Below are 7,897 nucleotides of genomic sequence, written 5' to 3' on the forward strand. Positions count from 1 at the left end.
AACTAATGAAGTAATCTTATGAAAGTAATACATTTTTCTTATGACTTTTTTTTATCATATTGTCTTTATGAGAAAAATATCAAGATTGTGAACCTTATGGAACGTTCTTCGTACTCTATATAAATGGTGTCTTGTGACCCAAAGGCCCATTCAAACTATAAACAAATAATATGGAAATTACAGTAATTTATCTTTAGTGACCTAATCTCTGAACAAACTTGTATCCCAGACATACCTTGTGTGTTAAGTCTGTGCAAAAAATCAATCCCCCGAATTAGTTCTGCCAGGTGTTTCTAAAAAATAGTTTCCATATGACAGCAACTCTTGTCAATGTCACACTGAAGAATGAAACATTGGGAAAAAAAGGTTATATTGCTTGACTTTGTCTAGAAACTCCTTTAGTGTTTCTTCTCCAGTGATATTTTAAACATTTGCTTTCTCTGAATGGCTTATGTGTGCTATATAACTCTATTTGGGATGCGTTTTGGCAGGTTGCTGTGGAAATATTAAATCATTCCACATGTGTATGTGTTTGTCTCTCTGGATATATTTCGGAATTCACTTGAGAACTGTAATTGTGTCTCCTCCTCCTTATACTCCTTTTCCTTTCTTCCTCTGTGTTCCCTAGGAGACTTCAATAGAGTATTCGCCAAGCAAATACTCAATCATTCTTGACCAAATGACTTCCTAGTTTAAAAAAATTACTAGGATTTATTGACTACTGTGTGCCAGGCATAAGGCAGAGTGGTTTGCATATGTTCTTTCATTTAGTCCTTGCAACAAATGTCTTAGCCTTCCAGAATGCTATGACAAATACTACACAGTGGATTGGCTTAAACAAAGAGAATGCGTTGGCTCATGAATTTGGAGGCTAGAAAGCTTGCTTCCTCCTGGGTCAGTAGCATTCTGGTTGGTTGGCAATCCTTGGGGTTCCTTGGCTTTCCCATTACATGGCAATGTCCTCTTCTTTCTCTGCTGGCTTTCTGCTGACTTCCAACTTTCAACTCCTCCCAATGACTTTCTCTATGTCTGAATTTCTTCTGCTTTATAAAGTGTTCCAGTAATCCAGATTAAGGGCCAATCTTATTCAGTGGGGCCACCCCTTAACTAAAATAACATCTTCAAGAGATTCTGATGATAGCAGGTTCACACCCATGGGCACGTGGATCAGGAGCAAGAGCATACCTAAATTGGGGTACCCTATTCAATCCACCACAACCCTGTGAATTTTATCCCTACTTCCCAATTTAGCAAGAAATTGAGTCTTAACAAGAGAAGGCAACTTTCCCAAAGTCACACAGCTAATGAGGAGGTATAAGAGCTGGGAGTCAGACCTGAGTGACAGCCTGACTCCACAGCCAGTACACATTGCCCACAACAGCACTTGTTTTCCATCCTTTTAACGGGCAACTTCTCTGGAGTAATTGCTTTGTAGATGTAGAAAGGAAAACATGCTCTTCTTTGGGTTAATGAATCTGACATCTCTGAGAAGAGACCCTGGGTAGGAAGCCTGTTATAAAGTCTACTGAATTCTTTCCCTGGTCTTCATTTTTAGCAAGTTTGTGTTTTATTCTGGTCCCTTTCGAACAGTATATATGCCTCATTGGTGCAGTAGGCTGGCAAGTCTGAACAGCAAGTCATTAACTATTTCCCCATCCTTACTTTCTTATGCTCAAAGTGTGGTCCTTTGTCCAGCAGCATCAGTATCCCCTGGGATGTTAACAAAATCCCATGCATGTTAAAGTTTGTGACACACTGCCCTACTTGTCAACTGAAACAGAAAGTGGAACTTCTCTCTCCTGCAACCATTGGCAAAGAGGTCAAGGTGGGTCAGCAGGCCTGATTAAATGAATTAGAGCAGTATTGTCACATCAGTCCAGAGGGTATGCTGAGTTTCTGCCATGAACACATAATCATTGCCACCAGGATATCCAGTCCCCGTCTCAACATCAATATTTCAAATTAGTCAAGAATTCTCCAGATAGGGCATTGTGAGTTAGGATTAAATATAAAACCCTGTCTAAGGATAGTTTTAAAATTCACTGTGCTTTCTAGAGCTTGTTCCCAATGCCCATCTTTATGCTATCCAAAGCTCAGCTGCTGAATTCACATGACAATTTAATCTATTTTAACGTCAAAACATAATAACTTTGTTAAATCAGAGATGAGTTTAGGATTACAGTCTCTTTTAAAAGCTGCATTAAGAAATGTTTATACCACCAGCCTCGAACTTATGCCAAATTGTGTTGCTGCTCTGGAAAGTTAGGGTAGAACAGTCTCATTATTTCTCTGTCTAACCTGTTTAGAACCAAGAAGCCTGAAGTCTTTGTCATCATGCTGGTTTGATGCAGTGTTGTTTTGCAAAGTAGGACAGTGATTATTTTGCAAGGACTTAATGTGCCTGTGTCACAATTTAGACCCCTGCTTCTTTTCAAGGAGTAAGTTTAAATTTATTGTATTTCTCCATGGATTGTACTCAAAGAAAAAACAAATTCTATCAACATATCTGTATTGAGTAATTTGGCAGGTACAAGACAAGTAAGACATGATTAATTGCTCTCAAGAAGAGTATTTCTGGAGGGGGCAAGATTCTGGCTGAAGAGACAAGATTATACACAGGAAGAAACAGGAAAGAGTTTAAATTTATCTTTACAGCCGACCCAAATGGTGATGTGTTCATGGATAACAAGAGTATGGCCACAGCAGCAAAGGAAGGCCTTGTAGCAGACGAGTGACTTGAAGACTGGATAGGGAAAGAGAGAGGAAGAGATTTTTCAAGAAGGAAGATAACCTGGCAAAAGAATAAGGATTAATGAACGTGAAACCTTCTTTACCATACAGCTGCCTGGAGTTAAAATGTATTGACTGGTACATCTAGGCCGATTATATGATCCTTCAGCTAACACACTAGATTAAAAGATGAATTTAGTAAAAATATTTCTAAGGACCTTAAAATAATAATTATTATAATTAGCATTTTTAGACCACCCTATATGCCAGTTATAGCTGAGTGCTTTACATTTATAACTCACAGCAACCATACAGAGTATTTTGATCTCCATTCTCTCGATAAAGAAACTGGGACTTAATTTAGAACACTAAAGAGAGTGAACACTGTCAGAGTAAGTGGCAATGCTTGAACTTGAACTCAAAGTTTGGATACAAAACCTACATACTTAAATCTATGCCTATTATCTTTTGGAGATTGAGTTTTATACTCCAGAAAAAAACATGTTCTGAATCTTAATCCATCTTAATCCAATGAGGATGTGGATCCATTGTAAATAGGATCTTTTGAAGATGTTACTTCAATTAAAATGTGGTGCTTTCTGTTGGTAGGAAAGCTGAGAGGTACAGCCCCTCGGGAGGGCAGTGTGGTGGTTCCACAGAAGGCTAGGGTTGGCATTGCCATATGATTCTGCAGCCCCGTTGCTAGGTATATACCTGGAGGAACTGAGAGTGGGGACATGGATGGACATTTGCACACTGGTATATGGACGATTCACAATGGATGGAGGTGGCCTAAGGGTCCAAGAACCGAGGGAAAAAGGGCACTGTGGTGTATACATACAATGGACTACTGAGTGGCCCCAAGAAGGAATGAAGTTGTGAGCCATGCAACTAGGTGAATGAATCTTGAGGACAGTATGTTGAATGAAATAAGTCAGAAATGATAAGAAAAATATTACCATGCCTCACTCATATGGAGTAACTCTACTGTACAAACTCAGAGCAGTGAAGTCGAGAGCAAGGGTTTTCAGGTTAGGGTCTGTTCTAGTTTGCTAGCTGCTGGAATGCAGTATTCCAGAAATGGAATGGCTTTTAAAAGGGGGGATTTAATAAATTGCTAGTTTACAGTTCTAAGACCGAGAAAATGTTCCAATTAAAACAAGTCTATAGAAATGTCCAATGTAAGGCATCCAAAGATACCCTGGTTCAAGAAGGCCTATGAAGTTCAGGATTTTTCTCTCAAGTGAGAAGGCACATGGCGAACACAATCAGGGCTTCTCTCTCGGCTGGAAGGGCACATGGTGAGCACAGCATCAACTGCTAGCTTTCTCTCCTGGCTTCCTGTTTCATGAAGCTCCCTGGGAGACATTTTCCTTCTTCATCTCCAAAGGTCACTGGCTCGTGGACTCTGCTTCATGGTGCTGCAGCATTCTCCGCTCTCTCCGAATCTCCTTCATTCTCCAAAATGTTTCTCCTTTCATAGGACTCCAGAAATTTATCAAGACCCACCCAAGTGGGTGGAGACATGTCATCACCTAATCCAGTTTAACAACCACTTTTGATTAAATCACATCTCCAGGGAGATGATCTGATTACAGTTTCAAACATACAGTATTGAATAGGGATTATTCTGCCTTTATGAATGGAATTTTGATTAAAACATGGCTTTCTAGGGTCCATACATCCTTTCAAACCAACACAGGGTCTATTATTAAGGGTCCTAGATTGTAAGCTCTTGCAGCAGTCAATATATTCAGGAGTTGCAACTGTTACTTCTAAATTCTGAAATACTGAGATATTGGAATATAACCTGGTTATTCCCCCAAAACTTCATGTATGTATGTGATACCTGAGACTCTGAGTTAGAGCAGTGAAGCTGTGAAAGTCAGCACTACCCCATATAGCAACTGTTTAAACAGTTGAAAAAGTGATCATACTTCAATTAGAGATATGAATGGAGCTGATTTGATAGGACTAAGGTGAATCAGAATGCAGGGTAAAGGATGATACAGTCCATTCTGTATGATATCAAAGGAAGGGGTGTTTATTTGGTGCAAAACTTATATTTTGGGTAGCATATTATCTAATTTAACTTGTGTCATCAGTTGACTTGAACATCATAATTAAATCTTAAATAGTGGGTGAGATCCTGTTGGTTTATACAGTTTAGTGTGATGCCACAATACATCCCAGAGCAATTTAGGCAGAGAATAAAAAAGGTCCCTTAGGCTCTGTTCATTTATCTTCACCCTTTCTTCTTTCTTCCCCATAGACTGAGTTATTTCAATTGTCTTATCTTCAAGTTCTCTGATTTTTCCTTCTGCCAGCTCCAATCTGCTATCAAATCAGTCTAGGAAATTTTAAATTTTTATTAATGCACTCTTCAGTGCTCCCTTTTCATAATTTCCATCCCTATATTGAAATTCTCTTTGTGTTCATCTGTCGTTTTTCTAATTTCCTTTGGTTCTTTGTCCATGTTTTCCTTTAACTCTTTAAGCACATTTAGGACCATTTTTCTGTAGTCTTTCTCTAGTATGTCCTAGCTGTGGTCCTCCTTATGGATGGTTTCTAAGGCTTTTTTGTTTCTTCTTTGCTTGGACCATTGCTTCCTGTTTCTCTGCATGTTTTCTAATCTTTTGTTTAACCTTAACACTTTGATATTTTCAAGTGTTATCTCTGGAACTTAGACTTTGAGACAGCTATACCTTAAAGTTGCATCCAGCTAGTGTCACCAGAGCTTTCTTTGAATGCCAGGAACTAACAAAAAGGAGAAGGAGGAGGAAAGGGCGGGGAGGGGAAGAGGAGTGGGAGAAGGAAGAGGAGAAATAAAAGAAAACACCTTTCCCAGTCTGTGCAGGTGACCTGTGCAAGTGTTTTCCCTCAGGGCTTATCCATACTGTGAATTTGGAGAATAGCTCCAGGCCAAAGCATAGGAGCCGTCCCTGATCCTTTACGTGCATGCATCTGGTCTTGGGCAGGCACATGAGGCCCTGGAAATTTGCCCATTTACAAGGTTCCAGTTCTTCCCTAGAAAATACTTTCCTCACAGTCCCAGCTACTGCACTGTATGTCCTATAGCCAGCAACCCCTTGCCCCAGGCAATATAACCTGCCTGCTGTCCCGCAATGTCCTGTACAAGACTTTTGTGTGCTGCATTCTACATGCAGAGCAAGTTCTGGTGCAACAAGTCCCTCAGGCCACCACCTGACAGATTGGTCAGGCACACATGTTCCCAATAGGTGCATGAAGGTTACTCTGCTCCCAGAACTGGGACAAGGGATATGCGCTGGACGTGTGAACCAGCTCTGTGCAGAGCCAGTTCAAGTATGGGGAAGGGCCAGCCAGGGTACTGCGAGATTCTACTACTTTTCAGTCGCCTTTTTCTTGATTCAGCTCTCGCCCTGTTACTGTAGTTATCTAACTGCTACCTGGAACTTTGAGAAAGATGTTTCTACCAGTTCTTATAGTAGTTCAAAGCTTCTGCATGGGATAGAAACCTGGAGCATCTTAACTCTGCTATCTTGATCTAACCAGCCATTGACTTTTTGACTTATTTCCTGACTGCATGTTTGAATACCTTCCACTCACTTCTTTTTGAAGCTCATGGGAGGCAGTGGATCAAAAATGATGAAAAGAATGGGTAAAAGGGGGCACAGGTGGTTCAGTGTTAGAATGCTTACCTGCCGTGTAGGAGACCTTGGTTTAATTTCCAGCGCATGCACCCCCTCCACCCACACACAAAAAAAGAATGGGTAGAAAGTCACACACCCAAACCTGGGTTTGAGAACTGGTCCTGCCACAAATAGTCATAAGACTTGGTGGTTCACTTATATCTAGGCCAGTGTACTCAAAGTGTGGCCCTGTCCAGTGGCATCAGCACCACCTGGGAACGTCTCAGAAATGCAGAATCTCAGGCCCCACCCCAGACTGGCTGAATCAGACTCACTATGGGCAGGGACCAAGAATCTGCATTTTAACAGGCTCTCTAAATTTGAGAAATGCCATGCTAGGTCTCACCTTCTCATCCATAAAATGAAGGTAATATAGTATTGAGTATCTCCTTCACAGCATTGTTGTAAGAATTACAGGGGATAAGAGACATAAAGTGCTTAGCGCAGTGTCTAAAATAAAAGTGCTCAGTAAATGTCATCTTCCAAGATTCTATTTTGGTTTTTTGTTTTCAGTTAAGGTAAGAAACCAGAACCCTAAGCAGCAATTCTGGCTGCCTTACGTTTCAGCAAAAATAAACTCTTACAACTAAGTGATTAAGAATCATCTGAAGTCCTCCTTGTGTAGCTAAGAAAATATGAATTGTATAAATAGGTTTCTGTTGTGGTCTTCTTCAGGCTCCTGTTTGAAAACCAAGGAGGTCTGTGGTTGAATGTTTTACAGTCTATCCAGGGGCTCCACGGAGAAACGTTAATGGATGTGTGTGTCAGATCACACAAACACCCACAACAGGAGCAGTTAAAGTCCTAGTTAGAAAACCTTCTCCAGTTTTCACATTTGGAAACACAAATACTTGTGAAGTGAAATGCTCCCTCCCAAGGAGACATGGCCCTGGCTCAGTTCCCTGTGAGCTGGACATAATCGGGGGCTGGTCAGAGTCTTTGGAAAGTCCACCTGATCTACTGTGGCCAGTTCCAAACCATCTGAATCCATTCTAGCTACTCGGCAGTTTTTGTTTAATATTTACTTATACGCGCTTCAGCATCTATCTTGTTTATAGACTTCTTGCTTTTCACTTGCTGTTTCCCCTCTCAGGCAGCAGTCAGCGAACTTTTCTGGAAAAGGTCAGATAATAAATATTTTGGATAATAAATAAATACATTTCTGCTACTCAGCTCTGCATTTTTTGCTTGAAAATAGCCATAGACAATATGTAAATGATTTGGTGTGGCCATGTGCCAATAACACTTTATTTACCGAAACAAATGGCAGCCTGGCTTTGGCCCGCAAATTGTAGTTGGCCAATCCCTGTTAGGATCTCAAAACATGTCATAAGAAGGGCCCAGCCAGGCCTAGGCAGCAGAACAATTCAGTGTCGACAGATAAAGTTCCAGCTTAGAAGTAGTTGCTGTGGCCTGAAATGAATCATGCCTTGGGTAGTTGAAGGGAAATGATTCTAATGGGTCCCTCCAGAATGGCTGGACCAAGATCAAGACTG

This window comes from Tamandua tetradactyla, chromosome 15 (genome assembly GCF_023851605.1).
Source record: "Tamandua tetradactyla isolate mTamTet1 chromosome 15, mTamTet1.pri, whole genome shotgun sequence".
In the NCBI taxonomy this organism is placed as follows: Eukaryota; Metazoa; Chordata; class Mammalia; order Pilosa; family Myrmecophagidae; genus Tamandua; species Tamandua tetradactyla.